The 21245-nt window shown below is 35.1% G+C and overlaps 1 pseudogene; it reads left to right on the top strand.

The window, feature by feature from the left end:
* The first annotated feature begins 5499 nt into the window (after positions 1-5499).
* LOC125823409 (receptor-like protein Cf-9) overlaps positions 5500-21245 on the top strand; it is a 110219-nt pseudogene continuing 94473 nt past the window's right edge.

Below are 21245 nucleotides of genomic sequence, written 5' to 3'. Positions count from 1 at the left end.
GATTTGAAAGTAAATCCTTTGAGTTCTTGATGAAATTCGTTTGAATTCTTGTGGGTTGTGTTGTTGCAGTTTCTTGGTGATTTGATTCATGTTTCCGGGTGTAATTTCGAGTTGAATCTATCATATATTGAGGGTATAAATGATTCTAAGTGTTTGGGGAAAGAACTAAGTGAAATTAGAGGGTTTAGAGATGAAAAACGAAGAAGAAAGTTTGAGGTTTTCTAGGGAGGGGGCTGGGGCCCGCACCTCCCAAAGTGACCCAACATTGGGTCTGGACTTTGGGCTCTGGGGCGCCGCACCAGCCAGAGCGCCCCAACCCTGCCTCTGATCTTTAAGGGCTGGCGCTTCTCAGAGTGCCAGGGACGCCAGTTCTTTCCATTCCTCCCCCACCTTTTCGTACTAGTTCCTTAGCAATGTACCTAAGTTTTCTAGTTGATTCCAATACTCTTGGTTACATCTAAACATCATGAAATCATCCATAAACATGATATCATGAACCTTGAATCCATACTTCAATTCAAGGAAGGTTAAGAGTAAAGTCTAGAAGTTAAGAAGCAAGTCAAAGAGAAGTTTATAAAGTTTTCAAAAGTCTTTCACAAACGTTTTAACTTTGTTTTAAGACTTAAAGTTCAAGTTGAGTAAAGAGTAAAGAGTAAAGAGTAAAGAGTAAAGATTGAAGTTCATTTCTTCAAAGAAGTATGTGGGGATTATGTATTCCCAAAGAGTTTATAAATGTTTTCACATTTGAGCAAGAAAGGGAACATCGATTCCAAGAGAGCTTTTAAGCTAAGTTTTGGGTAATTATCTCAAACCAAAGAAAGAAATTTGTTTTAAACATATGAGCTAAGTATATTTTGGGAGTAGTATTGAGCACCGATATGGGGATACTAGTTCATATTAACTTAAGTCTCCATAAACCATGTAGCCATCATGGGTAGTAAACGATCATACTTTTTAGTTGAATCCTTAAGTGTGCTTTTTAGCATAGACTAGTGGATCCACTTAGTTAAGGCATTTTATATGACGGCAAAGTATAGGACAGTTCTGGCAGCGTGGGCAAGACGATGTATCACCACTTAGGCTCATAGTGGTGGTTGTCAGTTAGAGAAACTCCCACAAAAACTATATTACTTTATTATATGAATAAAGTTTAGTTTGTTATTGCATTTTCTTTACGAACTAAGTTGTTTTCCACTGTTTTACAAGCTTTACATATATTGTATGTGTTTTACTGCTTTCTATTGAGTTAAGTTATTCATGAGTTGAGAAAAGTCAAGGTAAGTGTTTCTTTCATATTCTTTTCAAGTCTATGTTATGTTTAGCATTCCAACTCGCATACTCATACATTCAATGTATTGATGCCAGCTGGCCTGCATCATTTTATGAGGCAGATGCAGGTAACCAGGATCATCACCCAACGCCTCGTTGATCCAGTTGATCACTTAGAGTCAGTTGGTGAACCTCCTTACATTCCGGAGGACTCCTTTTATTTCGCTTTTCGTATTTCATTGTTAGGATCATCGGGGGTCTTGTCCCGACATTCCTATTTGTTTTAGAGGCTTCATAGACAGTCAGACAGTTATTAGTTCAGTTGTCTTTACATTATTATTTCATATGTTAAGACTTGAGTTGCCATTTTGGCCAAGTTGAATGTTGACCTTTAAACATTCTTAGTTATTTTATTAAACAATTGAGTAAAGTGCATTTGATCATTGTAATAGTGCTTAGAGTCTTCCGCTGGATAAGTAAGTCAGGCTAAGGGTTCGCTTGGGGCCAGCAATGGTTCTCGAGTGCCAGCCACGTCTGGAGTGTAGGCTCGGGGCGTGACAGTGATATTATAAGAAATATTTTTAAACTATAGGAAAAATATGTATATATGGTAGTTTTTATTTATAATAAATTTATGGTAGTTAAGTATGTCTAATTATGTTAATTTTCCTTAATTTTTTAAGCCACGTGGTATTTTTGGAATTTAAAAACTAGTTTTAAGATATTTTTTTAAATCAGTCTGTTAATGAAAAGGATAAATGTACATAATTTATTAAACGATGAGGGTATATATGCACCATTTGTTGTACGATCGAGGTATATATGCATCACTTTTTAATTATGAGTATATCTGCTCGAAATTGCAAAGTTGAGGGGTATATTTACCCTTTTGCCCTAAAATCAAAAATCAAAAAATATAATTAAAAGTAATGTTTTCCACTTCCGTTAGATGAAAATGTATATGTGAGCCACTTTTATAGTGAGAGGAATAAATGTGAGCCACTTTTGTTACAATACAGGTATATACGCGCCACTTTTGTGATAGAATTTTTTTGTTGTAGTTTTTATTTGAACTTTTCTTTGCAATGACTCGTGCATTGACTTGGTAATATGTAAATTTATTAAATTATTAAAATATAAGTTTGATCATCGTCAAGTTAATATACAATATGGTGCATAAACCAAATAATAATTTTATCCTAACTAATAAAAAATGAATTTTTGACTTGAAATGTTTTTGTCAAGGTCTATACACCACGCAATACTCTTATCCTAACTAATCAAAAGTTTTGTGAATCTTCACCTTTAGATCAATGTTATACACTAAGGGGTCGTTTGGTAGAGCGTATTAAAAAAAATAATGCATGTATTAGCCTTTTGTATTACTAGCACCTTGTTTGATACTCTTTTCCAACATGCATTAGTTATACACTCTATTGTGTAGTAAGATGTGCATTGTTAATACCATGAATTTCTAGGTATTAGCAATGCAATGATTTTAATGCACGCATTAACATGATAAATGACCCAATTGCCTCTCAAAATCATTTTTACATCTTTTTCAGCATAATAGTGTGGAGGGTATCTTTGTAAATAATTTATTTTATGCAATGCATGCTATTTTTAATGCATCAAACCAAACAATGCATAACACTCTTATCCCAACCAATCAAAATTTTAAAGGATTTTCAACTTGAAAAATTGTTTTTATGTTAGGGTTTTGCCTTGATTTTCTTACATTATTTGAACTTTATTTTTTTCCCTTAAAGAAAAGTCAAGGTATTACCATAAATGCTTAAACTTTTTTCTAAAAAGGAAATTATAATTTTATTCCATATTTGGTTTATTCTTTTCTTAGAGGAAAATTTTGGAGATCTATAAATTGAAGATTCATTTTCTTAAAGCATAACACAATAGCATCCACAATATAGATGTTTAAATTTTTTGTTTATGGGAGATTTAATCTCTTCAATATTTTTATTTATATTGGTTTTCATATAATAATATTATGTTTTTAGTTTAAGTTTTTTTCATCTAATTTATCACCATCTTAATTTGCAATTGTAAGCTTCTGCATGATGTCCTAATCACTTTCGAACTCAACAGTATACACCAATCAATGTATTCTTATCCTAAATAATCAATCTCTCTTTGATTTATTGGCGTGAAAAACTATTTTCAAGGCATATGCACCAATAAATACTCTTATAGATTATTCTCGCTCTGAGAAGAATTTAATTGGTTATAAGTAATTATTACATGTATTTAAATTTGATATTCTCATTTACATATTTTTTTTAAAAATAATTCTTTTATTTTTAATGCTTTAATTTTTTTATGTTTTATTTGATTTCCTTCACTTTTTCTTGTATCCATCCAAAATTAGCTTATATTAATACCAGACATTCGGAATTAAATTTGAAAGATTAAATCCAAAGGAAAGACAATGAAAATAAAAGATATAAATAAAACCAATAGGAAAAAGGAGAAAAAATGAAAAACATACGTATTTACGTATGTTTGAGAAAATTTTAAATACAAGGCAAATAAAACTAAAAAAATATTATGTGTGTCAGCTTATTTTATAAACAAGGCAAATAAAATAAGAAGATTTTTTTTTTTTAAAAAAAAAAACTACAGTAGCTAATTGAATTGAGTTATGATTTCACGTCAGCACATAACGGGGGGGAGTAATAGGACCTCCGTAAATATAGGGTGTGTCTCTGTAATTTCGATTATAGTTCAAGGGGTACTTATGCCTTCTCCCAATTTAAATTGATTGCATAATTGTTCCCAATTGTTAAAGTTAATATTGTCATCACCAACGGATGTAGTGCAGTGGATGCAGTTTCTCCTCTCTTAATCAAAAGTCTCATGTTTGAACCCTAGGTATAAAAAAATCATTGGTAGAAAGCGTTCCCCCACCTCCCACCGAATGGGGCTCTACACGATGCGCGACACGAGTTTAAAATAATCGGACTTTAATGTGTATCAGACACCGAATGACAAATTAAAAAAGAAGAAGCTAGTATTCTCAAGAAGAAAAATTCCACATTGCTTAATAGTTGGGTTAGGACTACTTGCAGAAAGTTGTATTAGTGATGATTCCTTTGATAGGAATCAAACAAAACTGTATTATTACATTTGGATTTTTGTGCAATGACTTATGCATTTGACTTGAGATTTTTCTCATTAGTTTAATTACAAATGTTTGTTACCTCAAATATTTTTTACTTAATTCTTTAATTTTTTTGGAAATTACAGGTTTCATAAAGTGTTCGTTCTTTCTTAATGAATGACATAATATTAGTGATTAAAACACATTTTATTTGAGAGTTCGGTGCACAAACCATCAACACGTTTTCACACATTTCGTCGATATTATACCATCACATCATTTAAAGCCAATTAATTATGGTAACCTTAATTGAGCATGATATTATTTTTTAATAAAAAATGGATTTTTTACTTGAAATGTTGTTGTCAATGCCTGTACACCAAACAATATACTTATCCTAACTAATTAAAACTTTTGTGAATTTTTACCTTTCCAATGTAGAGTTGATATAATTATTGCTACTAAGGTAGCTCAAATTTGGTCCAACGGAAATGAAAATTTGATTTTAAATTTATTTTTCTTTGATTTTTATTTTTATTTTTATTTTAAGAAAAATAGTTTTTGGATCTAATATTTTAATTGGCAAATTTATTTCTCACTCATTTACTTGTACAATTTATCATAGATTCCCCAATTTTATTTTATTTTTACAGAGACAAATAGTTTTAAATATTTTTATTACTTTTTTCTCTTTTACCATTCACATTTTTTCCTTTCTTATTCTCATGTTTTTACACTAAAAATGAAAGGGAAAAAAATAAATAAGAATAAGATATTCAAATAATGATAAGCAAATAGATCTATAAGGGAGAGATTTAAAACTCAAATTACGCATTGAATCAAAAAATTAAAGAAAAAAATAATATCTGAGAAAGATCAAATATACCCTGAATTTTGCTAGAAGGATCATATATACATTAGATAAAAAGGGTACATGAGCTAAAGAAAAAGTTACCTTTGTGCATATGACCAAACGAATCAAAATGAAATTGGAAATGTTTTGGTCAAGGGTCTACGCACCAACTAATACTCTTATTTGAATTTATTTGCTTAATTTGTGCTATATATACCTTATCAAAGTTATTGAATAGAAGAAGAAAACAAAGAGTTTTTTGAACATTTTAGTGCAACAATGGGCTACGTAAACCTTGTATTTTTTATGCTATTTCCCTTCCTCTGCCATCTTTCTTTCTCCTCATCCTTACCTCATTTGTGCCCCAAAGATCAAGCTCTTGCTCTTCTACAATTCAAGCACATGTTTACAATAAGTCATTATCCTTCTATTTATTGTGCCGTCATAACACGCCAACCGATTCTGTTTTATCCAACTCTTTCGTGGAACAAGAACACAGATTGTTGTTCATGGGATGGAGTTTATTGTGATGAGACGACAGGAAAATTGATTGAGCTTAACCTCACTTGCAGTAAACTTCAAGGCAAGTTTCGTTCCAAAAGTAGCCTCTTTCAACTCTCCAATCTCAAAAGACTTGATTTGTCTTATAATGATTTTTCTGGGTCTCTCATTTCACCTAAATTTGGTGAGCTTTCTAGTTTGACGCATCTTGATTTGTCGCATTCAAGATTTTCAGGTCTAATCCCAGCAGAAATCTCTCGTCTTTCTAAATTACACGTTCTTCGTATTTTTTCAGATCATCTTAGATTCGGACCTCACAATTTTGAACTGCTCCTTAAGAACTTGACCCAATTAAGAGAGCTCAACCTTGACTCTGTGAACATCTCTTCCACCATTCCTCTGAATTTCTCTTCTTATTTAACTACTCTACACCTTGGGAATACACAGTTATACGGGATATTGCCGGAAAGAATTTTCCACCTTTCACCCAGCTCACTGTTTGGTTTCCCACAACCAAATGGAATAGCAGTGCATCACTCCAAATGTTATATCTCAGTAGTGTGTATGCTACTGGTCATCTAACTTCACTGCATACATTAGATTTATTTTCTTGTGATCTCTCAGGGTCTATTCCTAAACCTCTATGGAATCTCACCAACATAGAGGATTTGGACCTTGGTTATAACCATCTTGAAGGACCCATTTCTGAGTTCTTATCCTTTAACAGAAGCTTGACACAATTTCAATTCTTAGATTTTTCATTCAATTCCCTAACAGGTCCAATTCCTTCTAATGTAAGTGGTATGCAAAACCTACAATCACTCAGATTATCATCAAACCACTTGAATGGGACTATACCTTCCTGGATATTCTCCCTCCCCTTACTAGGGCAGTTAGCCTTGAGTGATAACCATTTAAGTGGAAACATACGGGAGTTTAAGTCCCAAACATTTTTTTCTGTTTCTCTAAAACAAAATCAGCTGCAAGGTCCTATTCCAAAGTCACTCCTAAACCAGCGTGATCTATATTATCTTCTCCTTTTGCACAATAATCTCAGTGGACAGATCGATTCAACCATCTGCAATCTGACAACACTGAATGTGCTAGATTTGGGCAGCAATAATTTGGAGGGACCAATCCCACTATGTTTGGGTGAGATGAGTGGACTTTGGGTTTTGGATTTAAGCAGCAATAGTCTTAGTGGGACAATTAATACAACTTTTAGTATAGGAAACGAACTTATAGTCATTAAATTTGACGGGAATAAGCTAGAGGGGAAAGTCCCGCAATCATTGATCAATTGCACATATTTGGAAGTTCTTGATTTAGGTAACAATGAGTTGAATGACACATTTCCTAAATGGTTGAGAGCCCTACCGAATCTGAAGATTCTAAGACTGAGATCAAATAAGTTCTTTGGCCCTATAAAAGATTCATCGACTTACAAGTTTGCTCAAATTCGAATCATTGATCTCTCATCCAACGGATTTAGTGGAGATTTACCGGTGAGCCTTTTTGAGAATTTTGAAGCAATGAAAATAAATGGTGAGAACAGTGGAACCCGAGAGTATGTAGTAGATAAGCAAGATGGTTATTACACAATTTCCTTGATAGTGACCACAAAGGGACAGGAGCTTGAACTACCTCGAGTTTTGACTACAGAGATTATTATCAATCTCTCAAGGAATAGATTTGAAGGTCATATCCCAAGCATTATTGGAGATCTCGTTGGGCTTCGTACGTTGAACTTATCTCACAATCGCTTGGAAGGTCACATACCAGCATCATTGCACCAATTATCTGTACTTGAATCATTGGATCTCTCATCTAACAAAATCAGTGGAGAAATTCCACAACAACTTGCATCCCTCAAATCACTTGAAGTCTTAAATCTCTCTCACAATCATCTTGTTGGATGCATCCCCAAAGGAAAACAATTTGATACGTTTGAGAATAGTTCATACCAAGGAAATGATGGGCTACGTGGATTTCCACTCTCAAAGGATTGTGGTGGTGATTATGGGGTAGCACAAACGACGAATCCAATTGAGCTAGATGAAGAAGGAGGAGGAGATTCATCAATGATCAGTTGGCAGGCGATTCTCATGGGTTACGGTTGTGGACTTGTTATTGGACTGTCCATAATATACATAATGTTGTCAACTCAATATCCAGCATGGTTTTCGAGGATGGATGTAAAATTGGAACACAAAATTCTTACGAGAATGAGAAGGCACAAGAAAAGACATTAGTTAGTAACCTTGAGGTATCAACTTAATCTCTATCCTTCAGAAGATTACATTTTATATATCCATAAATTTTCTACCTCCTTCATCGTTAAAGCTTTTAACTTTAATTCTTCATTTTTGAAAATTGCAGGATTCAAGTCTACTGCATCGCTGGTATCTTTGTATACACACAAAGTTTATAGCATGTTTTAAACGGTCTTTCTTTATATCGCACTTGTTTTAAATTGCCTTATATTGAAAGAAGCCAGTCAGGTTGAGTTGAGTTGAGCCAGGTAAACTTTTCTGTTTCTTCCAGATTTCTTTCTAGCCTTTGTTGCTTAGTTTCCAGCTCGCATACTCGTACATTCCATGTACTGATGCCAGTTGGCCCGCATCTTATAACGATGCAGATACAGGTACCCCAGATTAGCATCCTGCACGTCGTTGATTCAGCTGAGCACTCCAGAGTCAGTGGTGAGCCTCCTTGCATTCTTGAGGACTCAATTATTTTGTGTACTTAGTTTTGTTCTATTAGGATGTTGCGGGGTCTGTCCCAACATCCATCTCAGTATTTTAGAGGCTTCATAGACAGATAGTCAGTTAGTTTGAGTCTCTCTTTTGTGTATATATGTAAATATTCTATTTTGAGACTCGAGTTGCCCTTTTGGGCCAGATCTTTATCAGTTAAGTTGTTTATGTCTTTGCATGGCATTGAGTTATTTTGGTGAGTTAGGTTTCCGCTAGGTCAAGAAAGCCAGGCCAAGGGTTCGCCTGGGGCCAACATTGGTCTCCGGGTCTCGGTCCCGCCCAGGGTGTAGGCTCGGGGCATGGCAAACTTGGTATCAGAGCACAGAGTTCAAGAGTCCTAGGGAGTCTATGAAGCCGTGTCTGTAGAGTCCTAGTTATTGGTGTGAAGCGCGCCATATCTATAATTGGGAGGCTACAACATTTAGGAAGATTTCTCATTTCTTTCACACTCATCTCATGCATTAAAGTTTATCTCTAAAGAGTTTCTTCCTAATTCATGCTTGCTCGTGTTTAAGATAATCATGCCTCCATGAAGAGCTGGCAGAGGGCGTCTTCCTAGACGTTATGTGGATGAGCAAGAGTTACCTTATGTCCCGGGAGTGCAAGAAGGGGAAGTTTCTAATGCCGAGTTCAGAGAGGCAATTAGGATGTTGAGTCAAGCTGTAGCTAATTAGATGGGTCAGCAAATGGGAGCTCGACAGGAAGGAGCTGACACTTCTAGGATCCGCGAGTTCTTGAGGATGAATCCTCCGAGTATCATGGGTTCGAGCACTACTGAGGATCCAGAGGACTTCATTGAGGAGTTAAAGATTTTTGATGTGATGCATGTGGCAGATACTGAGTGGGTTGAACTAGCTGCGTATCAATTGAAGGATGTTGCTAGAACTTAGTTCGACCAGTGGAAAGAGGGCAGAGCTGAGAATGCCCCACCTGCGAGTTGGGCCTCTTTTGAGGAAGCTTTCTTGGGGCATTTCTTTCCTCGAGAATTGAGAGAGGCCAAGGTACGTGAGTTCCTCACACTTAAGCAGGAGTCTTTGAGTGTTCATGAGTACAGTCTGAAGTTCACCCAACTATCCCGCTATGCTCCGGAGATGGTGGCGGACATGAGAAATAGAATGAGCTTGTTTGTTGCTGGGCTGTCTCGGTTGTCAAGTAAGGAAGGTAGGGCTACAATGCTTATCGGGGACATGGACATATAAAGGTTGATAGTCTATGTACAACAGGTTGAGGAAGAGAAGCTGAGGGACAGAGAAGAGTTCAGAAGTAAGAGAGCCAAGACCGGAAAAGTGTCCGGGCAGCAGAAAGGTAATGCGAACCGTTCATCCTTTCAACAAAGGCAAAGAGGACCTGCTCCATCAGTTGTTAGAGCACCTGCACCCAGATACAAAGGTGAATTTTATGGCTAGAATTCGAAGGACTTCAGGGCTAGACCAGCACAATCTTCGGGTAGTGTAGCGCAAGGGAGTAGTAAGCCTCCTGCCTGTGCCAAATGTGGTAGGAACCACTCAGGGATTTGTCGAGAGGGCTCCATTGGTTGTTTCAGGTGTGGTCAGAATGGACATTTCATGCGAGAGTGTCCAAGGAATAGGCAGGGTAATGGGGGCAATAAAGCGCAGTCTTCTTCAGTTGTTCCACCAGACAGGACGACACCTAGAGGAGCTACTTCTAGTATCGGCAGAGGAGCAAACCGCCTTTATGCAATCACTAGTCGCCACGAGCAAGAGAATTCTCCGAATGTTGTCACTAGTATGATCAAAGTCTTCGCTTTTAATGTTTATGCTTTGCTAGACCTAGGAGCAAGTTTATCTTTTGTAACTCCTTATGTTGCAAATAGGTTTGAGGTTCTTCCTGAAATACTTTGTGAACCCTTTAGTGTTTCTACACCTGTTGGGGAGTCTATTCTAGCGAAAAGAGTGTATCGTGATTGTCCTGTTTCTATCAATCACAAGAGCACCATGGCTGATTTGGTTGAGTTAGACATGGTAGATTTCGATGTCATTCTAGGTATGGATTGGCTTCATGCTAATTATGCATCGATAGATTGTAGAACTCGAGTGGTCAAGTTTCAGTTTTCGAATGAGCCAGTCTTAGAGTGGAGTAGTAGTTCAGCAGTGCCTAAGGGTCGTTTCATTTCGTACCTTAAGGCAAAAAAGTTAGTTTCGAAGGGTTGTGTCTATCACTTAGTCCGAGTTCATGACTCTAGTGTTGAGATACCTCTTTTTCAGTAAGTTCCTGTAGTAAGAGAGTTTCCAGAAGTGTTTCCTGATGATCTACCCGAAATTTCTCCTGAGAGAGAAATAAATTTCGGCATAGATCTCATTCCAGATACTCGTCCTATCTCTATTCCGCCATAAAGAATGGCACCAGCAGAGTTGAAAGAGCAGTTGAAAGATCTCTTAGAAAAAGATTTCATTCGACCGAGTGTCTCACCTTGGGGTGCTCCGGTCTTGTTTGTGAGAAAGAAAGATGGTTCCCTTAGGATGTGTATAGATTACCGCCAGTTGAATAAGGTTACCATCAAGAATAAGTACCCTCTTCCGAGGATTGATGATCTTTTCGATCAGCTTCAAGATGCCACTTGTTTTTCGAAGATTGACCTCAGATCAGGCTATCACCAGTTAAGAGTGAGGGAATATGATATTCCAAAGATAGCATTCAGGACTAGATATGGTCATTACGAGTTTTTGGTCATGTCTTTTGGTTTGACCAATGCACCGGCAGCTTTCATAGACTTGATGAATAGAGTCTTCAAACCTTATTTAGATATGTTTGTTATTGTCTTTATTGATGACATACTAATTTATTCAAGGAATGAAGAAGGTCATGCTAGTCATCTCAGAATAGTTCTTCAGACTTTAAAAGATAAATAGTTGTATGCCAAGTTCTCTATGTGTGAGTTTTGGCTTAAGTCTGTGGCATTCCTAGGCCACATTGTGTCCGGTGATGGAATTAAAGTTGATACTCGAAAAATTGAGGAAGTGCAGAATTGGCCTAGACCCACTTCTCCAACTGAAATTAGGAGTTTCTTGGGATTAGCTGGCTATTATAGGAGGTTTGTAGAGGGGTTCTCGTCTATTGCATCTCCTTTGACGAAGTTGACTCAGAAGGCAGTGAAATTTCAATGGTCTGAAGCTTGTGAGAGAAGTTTTCAGGAATTAAAAGAGAGGTTGATTACAGCTCCCGTTTTGACGTTACCAGAAGGTACTCAAGGTTTTGTGGTGTATTGTGATGCATCTAGAATTGGTTTGGGTTGTGTATTAATGCAGAATGGGAAGGTTATAGCTTATGCCTCCAGACAGTTGAAAGTTCATGAGAAGAATTACCTAACCCATGACTTAGAGTTGGCTGCTATAGTATTTGATTTGAAAATATGTCGTCACTACTTGTATGGTGTGCATGTCGACATATTCACTGATCACAAGAGCTTTCAATATGCGCTTACTCAGAAAGAGCTTAATCTCAGACAAAGGAGGTGGTTGGAATTACTCAAGGATTATGACCTGAGTATTCTTTATCACCCAGGTAAGACTAATGTTGTTGCTGATTCTTTGAGCAGGTTGTCTATGAGTAGCACCGCCCATATTGAAGAAGGAAGGAGAGAGTTAGCAAAAGATGTGCACAGACTGGCATGCCTGGGAGTCAAACTTTCAGATTCCGCAGAAGGAGGAATGGCGGTGGTGAATGGGGCCGAGTCATCACTAGTGTCAGAAGTGAAAGACAAACAAGATCAAGATCCCATTTTGCTTGAGTTGAAGGCAAATGTTCAAAAGCAAAGAGTATTAGCTTTTGAACAAGGGGGAGATGGTGTATTGAGATATCAAGGTAGATTGTGCGTCCATATGGTAGATGGACTCCAAGAGAGGATTATGGAGGAAGCTCACAGCTCCAGATATTGCATTAATCCGGGTTCCACAAAGATGTATCGTGACTTGCGAGAAGTCTATTGGTGGAATCGCATGAAGAAAGGCATTACAGAGTTTGTTGCTAAGTGTCCAAATTGCCAACAAGTGAAAGTTGAACACCAAAGGCCCGGTGGTTTAGCTCAGAGGATAGAACTTCCGGAATGGAAGTGGGAGATGATCAATATGGATTTCATCACAGGGTTGCCAAGGTCTTGCAGACAACATGATTCTATTTGGGTGATTGTCGACAGAATGACAAAGTCAGCTCATTTTCTACCGGTAAAGACTACCCTTTCAGCAGAAGATTATGCCAAGTTATATATTCAAGAGATATTGAGACTTCATGGAGTCCCAATCTCCGTTATTTCAGATAGAGGTGCACAGTTTACTGCACAGTTCTGGAAACCTTTTCAAAAAGGCTTGGGTTCAAAGGTGAACTTGAGTACTGCCTTTCATCCTCAGACTGATGGGCAAGCCGAGCATACAATTCAGACTATAGAAGATATGTTGAGAATGTGTGTGATCGATTTCAAAGGCAATTGGGATGATCACCTACCTCTCATTGAGTTTGCCTACAATAACAGTTATCACTCTAGCATCCAGATGGCTCCTTACGAAGCTCTTTATGGGAGAAGATGTAGATCTCCTATTGGATGGTTTGAAGTTGGTGAAGCAGGGTTGATAGGACCAGATTTAGTTCACCAAGCTATGGAGAAGGTGAAAGTGATTCAAGGGAGGTTGAAAACGGCACAGAGTCGCCAGAAATCCTACACTGATGTTAGGATGAGGGCGTTAGAGTTTGAAGTAGATGATTGGGTATACTTGAAAGTTTCACCCATGAAGGGGGTTATGAGGTTTGGTAAGAAGGGGAAACTTAGTCCCCAGTATATTGGACCTTACCGCATAGCCAAGAGAATTAGCAATGTTGCTTATGAGTTGGAGTTACCATAGGAACTAGCAGCGGTTCATCCGGTATTTCATATCTCATTGATCCTGCCGACAGAAAGTGTTAGGATCAAGGATAACTTATCTTATGAGGAGATTCCTGTGCAAATTCTAGACCGTCAAGTTCGTAGGTTGAGAACGAAAGATGTAGCCTCAGTCAAGGTCCTATGGAGGAACCAATTTGTTGAGGAAGCTACTTGGGAAGCCGAAGAGGACATGAAGAAGAGATATCCACATCTCTTTGAATCTGGAGGAAATGCAAATTAATGTACTAATTTCCTTCTTAGTGCTCTTTAATTTATAATGAGCATGTTGTTGTCGTTGTGTTTGCATGGTTGCATGTTGGGTGTTTGAGTAGATGTTACACTCTTAACATTGTAAAGGTAACCTCATTCGAGGACGAATGTTCCCAAGGGGGGGATATTGTAACATCCAGTAATTTGAAATCTATGAAGAGACTTAAAATCGGAAATAGTCATTTTTGGAAGGAATTCAAAAATTTGGAAAATTTGGCTAAGTGTGGAAATCAGTGAGTTTTTGGCCAACTTTGAGCAGTCGTAACTCTTAGATCAGGATGAGTTAGGAGTAGTTCCAGTTATGGGTGCGAATCTTGTGGAATGATCTTTCCAACGCCTCCGAGTTTGCTCAATTCCGAGTTTGTATGAGCGAGTTATGGCCATTGAAAGTTGGGCAGTTGGCAGGGAATCCGTCCGGAAATTTTAAGGGCATTTTGGTCTTTTCCCTAGCCATTTCTTTTGGGATTATATTGTGTGTTAGGCTGATTTTGGATCATTTTTTTCCCATTTTAAAAGAGAAAGAGTTAGGGTTCTTGAGAGTGAAGAAGAGAAGAAGAAGAGAAGAAGAGGAAAAGAAGAGGAGAAAGGGAAGATCAAGCAAAGATTCGTCAAGATCATCGTGGATTTTCGTCGGGGGTGATCCCTATCAAGGTATGTGAGTTCTTAGTGTGTGTTGATCCTTTCCCCCACACACCCAACTCATTGTTATTGAGAAAAGATTGGATATGTTGAAGTTATTGTTGGTTGTGGGACATGATTTGGTTGTGTATTTGAGTTGTAATCTATTGTATGTTGAGAGATTGATGATCCTTAGTGTTTGGGGTTGAATCCATTGAAGTAAGGGTGGTTTAGAGTTGGCAAAACAAGGGAGAAAAGTCGAGTTTTCTGGGTTAGGGGTTGGCACGTCGCGCCTGGCAGCGCGCCCCAAGAGGAGCTCTGAAGCCCAGCCCTTGGGGCGGCGCGCCTCTCAGAGCGCCAGCAGGTGCCTTCTGAGCTTCGAGGGTTGGCGCTCCGCGCCTTGTAGAGCGCCAAGGACGCCATGTTCTCCCTTTCTTTCCACACTTTCTCATGCATGTTCCTAGGTATTATACCTATGTTTCCTAGTTGTTTCCAACACTCTAATGTACATTTAAACCTCCCGAACTCATCTATAAACATGCGATCATATGTCTTGAATCCATAATCCAATTCAAGGCGAGTTAGTATCAAAGTTAAGGGAAGTTAGAGTCAAGTCAAGCAAGGTTTAAAAGTAAGTTCAAGTAAGTTTTTTTTAAAGTTATTCAAGAGTCTTTATTGAATGTTTTAACTTCATTTAAGGCTCAAGTTTCCAGTCAAGTTAAGTCAAGAGTTTCAAGTTGAGTGAAGAGTTTAAAGTTGAGTTCATTTCTCAAAGTTATTAGGGAACTATGTATTCCCAAAGAAGTTTTAAAGAAATGTTTGTACATTTAAACAAGATTGGAAACTGAGATTTCCAAAGAGCCTTTGGGCTAGTTTTTTAGTAATTATCTCATATCAACAGGAAGAAATATGTTTTAAAAACATAAGAGCCAGTACATTTTTGGGAGTAGTATTGAGCACCGAATTGGGGGAGCGTTCAAAGAACCCAAAGTCCCCATAGAACCATGTTAGCCACCATGGGTAGGAAAGGATCATACTTTTTAGGTGAATGTTTTTTTCCAGATAGACTAGTGGATCCATTAGGCAGTTCAGGTCTTATACCTTTGGCCGGGTATAAGATGATCTGGCAGCGTGAGGTCAATCGTTGTATCATCACTATAGCTATCATGTGATGGTTGTCGGTTAGAGAAACTCCCACAGCAGTTATTGTATTTTCATACATAGAAATTATTGTATTTTTATATACATCAGTTCATTGTATTTCTATATACATCTCAGGCTTATGGTATCTTTGTATACACACAGAGTTTATAGCATGTTTTAAACGGTCTTTCTTTATATCGCACTTGTTTTAAATTGCCTTATATTGAAAGAAGTCAGTCAGGTTGAGTTGAGTTGAGCCAGGTAAACTTTTCTGTTTCTTCCAGATTTCTTTCTAGCCTTTGTTGCTTAGTTTCCAGCTCGCATACTCGTACATTCCATGTACTGATGCCAGTTGGCCCGCATCTTATAACGATGCAGATACAGGTACCCCAGATTAGCATCCTGCACGTCGTTGATTCAGCTGAGCACTCCAGAGTCAGTGGTGAGCCTCCTTGCATTCTTGAGGACTCAATTATTTTGTGTACTTAGTTTTGTTCTATTAGGATGTTGCGGGGTCTGTCCCAACATCCATCTCAGTATTTTAGAGGCTTCATAGACAGATAGTCAGTTAGTTTGAGTCTCTCTTTTGTGTATATATGTAAATATTCTATTTTGAGACTCGAGTTGCCCTTTTGGGCCAGATCTTTATCAGTTAAGTTGTTTATGTCTTTGCATGGCATTGAGTTATTCTGGTGAGTTAGGTTTCCGCTGAGTCAAGAAAGCCAGGCCAAGGGTTCACCTGGGGCCAGCAATGGTCTCCGGGTGCCGGTCCCGCCCAGGGTGTAGCCTTGGGGAGTGACAAATGTTATACCAATTCAATAGATTGTGTATAGCTACAAACAATTATCCTTTCCTAAATTTAGTCACTTATTACTTATATGTTTTAGCATCATCTATATTATGTTCTGTTTGTAGATTCTATTATATATTTATTCTTTTATATTTGGTCAATTTTATTTGCTTTTGTTTGTTTTATCCTTTTCACCCCAAGTCCTCAATATATATTGCATGGAATACTACTATACCCATCATAATGATTATTTTTAGAGTCGAAAAGTCAGAAAACTCTAATGTTATTTGTTTTATGATGGTTACAAACTTTGTGGTGACTAGGTGGACAAAAGATGCACACTATATATATTTTTACATCGTATCATTTTATTTTGATATTATTCTATAACTTCGAAAGGAAATTCTCTTGCAATCTATGAATTACCTTTAATGTACCATACTTTATGTTATTCTTTAGAAATACAATAATAATTTAAATTTATGAATAAATGTGATTGCATGTTTGGAGCTACAAGCCTTAAAGGAAAAAAGTATATTCAAGGTTTTAATATGTATCTATCTAGCTATTTATTTGTCTTAAACTAAAGTAATGAAAAACTAAATAAATACTATCAAATTGAATGCCCACGTAAAGTTTAAAGACATTATATAGTTTTACTCTTCAATCAAATTCCTTCTTTTGGGATGTATGCTCCAAATTGTGAGGGTATTTTTCACTAAAGGTAGTGATCATAATAAATTGTGTGACACCCCCAAAAAGAAAATTAAGAAGACAATTGAACAACTTCAACAATTTTGGAACACAAAATCTCTTCCTTTATTGAAACATAGTGTTGAATAATACTCATGTAATTTTTAAAAATTAAATATTCATTGATATGCGGTACCTTCAAAGTTGGATTACAACTTTGCCCCGTAGTATATCACAATTATTTTCATAATTTAACTTCTAACAATAATGTTTAATTACATTTCAAAAAAATATTTAATTAGTAATAACTTAATAAAGCCTATTCAAATTCTTGATGTTACTTCTATCTTCTCTTATGTTAGAACAGTTGTATATAGAGTTTTTCAGTTTTCAATAATTATTAAAAAGTAATGTTGGTTCGTTTTTCGTATTCATGAATACATAGATTAAAGTCACCTTAATGAGACATTTTTATCCATATCTAAACACTACCTTTTTAAAATATCTACCAAATAATACATTTATCTTTTAATAAATAAATCAATAAATTGAGAAAAAATTAACATGAAGTTCATGAATCTATCGAGCCATTAGTGTACAATTATATGAGTTTATCCCATTATTTACATTTATTGCTTTGTTTAATTTTTATCGGTTAAAAAACTTTTCATGTAATTTATTAAGTTTTATATAATATGCATAACACTTCTGGATAAAGCATAAGATGTAGTTCCAATTGATTCACACAGTAGTTCAGATAAGTATATTGTTATTCGAATTATTTCATATAATTGAAATTTAGATTCTTTAACTTGTCTGATATATACATACTAATATAAATATTAAAATTTATCTAGCCAACTGTAGATTTAAGACAACAATACAATTAAGTAATAGTTTTGATATTTTGTCAAGAATGCATTTTATGGTAATTTATCCCCTGGTGATGTTTATTAGTAAAGTTGTTGTGTCTTTATGCTATTAAGCTTTAATTTGGGTTACACTTGAATGTGTAATTTCATGAATTACTATAAATAATTTTTGTTATATATGACGATATATATATTGTAAATGAACTTATATTTTAGAGGTTTAATTCATACTTTGAAGTGCATTGTCTAATGTAATGCTGCATCGCATGAAACACGTTGATCTTAATAGCTTGTCATGTTACATTTGATATTATATATACACATTTTAACTAATTATTTCTATTAAATTTGATTATGAAAGGACTCTGAAGTTTAATTCAGACAAAAGGTAACCTATCCCTTTCAAAGTTCATATAACTCATCACACATTTATTCTAATATTATCTTAATAAATTATTACTTAGCCTGGAATACACGTGCAACGCACGTGTTCGAAAACTAGTATTATTATAAGTGCGAAGATCTTAACTTCAAAGTTGGATTACGATTTTACCCCTTCACTAAATTTAAATATTATTAAAAAAATTTAAATAATAATTTTATGGTAGTAATTCATTATATTTTCAGGTAGAATTAATTCACGGAATATTTAATTTGTTTTCATTCTAAAATGGAGTTTGATAGATAAAGTGTTTCGTAACAACAAAAGGTAGTAAATTATATCCTTTAAAAACTGAAATATTCTTTAGCATTAAAGAACAAAAATGTCCTTTGAATAACCATACATCTTAATGGCACACATATATAGATTTTAGTCAGAAACTTTACATATCCAACTTTAACCAATCGAATTCTCATAGATGTTATGTATATCATCAATTTTTATATGACTTTTATGATTCCTGACTTATTATATACATACCAATTTTTTTAAAAAAAATCACTTATATTAATGCATACACTTAGTTATTCCGATGTATAATTGTTGATGGATGATTATTGGTGGATGTAATTACATTGCTCATCACGGTCACTTTATGTTAATGCATACACTTAGTTATTCTAATGTATAATTGTTGATGGATGTAATTGCTCATCACATATGCAATAAAAAAGAGGTAAATCTATTTATGCTTTGTTATTTTACACTGGAACTGTTTCTCTCTTTAATTTTTGTTATTTAAAAGTTTTAGAATCCATTAGCTATTTTATTGTTTTTAGTCTACTCTATTTCATCTTATTTTTGAATATTTGTGGGATGAACATAAAGTACATCTGAAGTCAGTGGCGGAGCCACATGTAGTGAAGGGGTGTCGACCGACACCCCTTCGTTGGAAAATTACATTAAATAGCTAGAATAAAAATATTTTTTTATGTATATATATTACATAGTGACACTCCTTGACTTCTACACGATTTTATTTCTTTATATTTTGACACCCCTTAGACAGAATTCTAGCTCCGCCACTGTCTGAAGTTGTATAATTTATTGTGATGCTATAATAATGTAATGGATATTGATTATATGAGATCTTCATAACTAATAACTAATGTGAAATTTACAATTTCTTAAAACTATTTGCTATGATTGTCAGATTGTCCATTTGATGTTAAGCTTTAATTTCGGTGTTACACTCCTTCTCTATTGATTACTTAATTTATGAATAACTATTGATACATATTTTAATTGTATTTAAATCATTTACAAATATTTATACTAAGTAGCGTGCAATACACATATATTTTCTATTCTGAAATTCAATTTTTTCAAATATATAGAAATCTTATAGTAATTACAAGGGATAAACGTGCAACGCACCTTCCCAAAAACTAGTAAATAAATAAGGATAGACATTTATATCATTATTTCTTTTGTGAATTAAAGAAGTTATTAATAATTTAATTATATGAGCACTTCAACCACCACCCTTCACCAACCAAAATTTATTACAAATACCTACCAAACTTTGATTATTATGCAAACAAACAGGACCACAAATATGAGATTTTTTCCAATTATTGGATCATGCTTTAGCAGTCAGCTCCCTATCTCTATGTCCAAATAGCCCACAAATTTCAGACTCCCAATTTTGATGTTGTTGCTCCATCATACTACTATGATTATTTTAAATTGAACTTGATATTGTTATTCGTAACAAACTCGTATTGTTAAAATTAGTTGATTTCTCTTATAATCTTAGTTCTTTCTTGCATTTGCAAAGGTGAAATGCTTACATGTACATTCCTGCTATTATTGTTCTATTTAAGAGCTAATCAAACTTGTATGAATTTTTTACTAAGAAAAATGTTGTTGATGTGGTCTCTATACACCAATTAATATTCTTACAGACTTTTCTTTTCTCCCTGGGCCAGCTATTATATGAAGCAATTCAAGTTGTTGATTTGTGATAATATGATCGTTTGACTAAATCATGAGAAATATGGAAAGTTGATTGAACATCCAAAGTAGTAGATTTTTCTTTGTTTAATTTGTGGTTCATTCATCCATCACATCCGTCGATAGATGATAAGTACATTAATTAATTCATAGGTATGTATTGACGAAAGATTACAACTTTGAATATACATTTATGATCCACAACAATAAATTTGACTGATAAACTAATTTTGAGATTTTTTTTAAAAAAAATTCAGCCTATTAATGAAAAGGGTAAATGTATACAATTTATTAGACACCAAGGGTATATATGCATTATTTGTTAGCCGATGGTGGTATATATGCATCACTTTTTAACGAGGAGTATATCTGCTCTAAATCGCAAAGTTGAGGGGTATATTTGCCATTTTGCCCTAAAATTAAATATAAGAAAAATAAATTAGAATTGTTATTTTTTTCACTTTCCTTTGATGAAAAGGTATATGTGAGTAACTTTTATAACGGTATGAATATATGTGATCCACTTTTGTTATAGTAGAGATATATGTGAGCCACTTTTCTTTGTAATAAATATCTAGGACTTGGAATGTGGCATATTCGTCCACTAAGGTATCAAAAAAATTGTATTACAAGTGATAGGATTTTTCTGTTGTAGCTTTTATTTGAACTTTTCTTTGCAATGACTCAAGCATTGACTTGAGAATTTTTTCCAGTACTTTAATTCCTATGCATTGGCACTTCAGAGTACAAAAGAAATTTATGCGATTGAGTCATTGGAAAATTTATACAACAAGCTTGGAATAATGATCTAAGAAATATGACAAGTAACCTTTTACGGGCGGTAAAGCAACATGATAGCCAAAAATTATTTTATACTGTCAATGTATATAATTTGAATTCCTTTTATATTCATAGAAAATTGATGTCCAGTGGAATTATTTTTAAAATATTATAACACACTATAACATGGGCAAATCCTAAATAACATCAAACTTTTACTGTTTCTATATCAACTATAGATTTTAATAGTTTTTTTCATTGTGAATCCTTTCCTTTTAAGTCAAGGTCTACACACCAAGAAATCAATCAAA

This window comes from Solanum verrucosum, unplaced genomic scaffold (assembly GCF_900185275.1).
Source record: "Solanum verrucosum unplaced genomic scaffold, falcon-dt-bn FXZP01001070.1, whole genome shotgun sequence".
Lineage (NCBI taxonomy): Eukaryota > Viridiplantae > Streptophyta > Magnoliopsida > Solanales > Solanaceae > Solanum > Solanum verrucosum.
The sequence above is the reverse complement of the archived record's forward strand: the minus strand, read 5'-3'. Positions and strand labels throughout refer to the sequence as shown.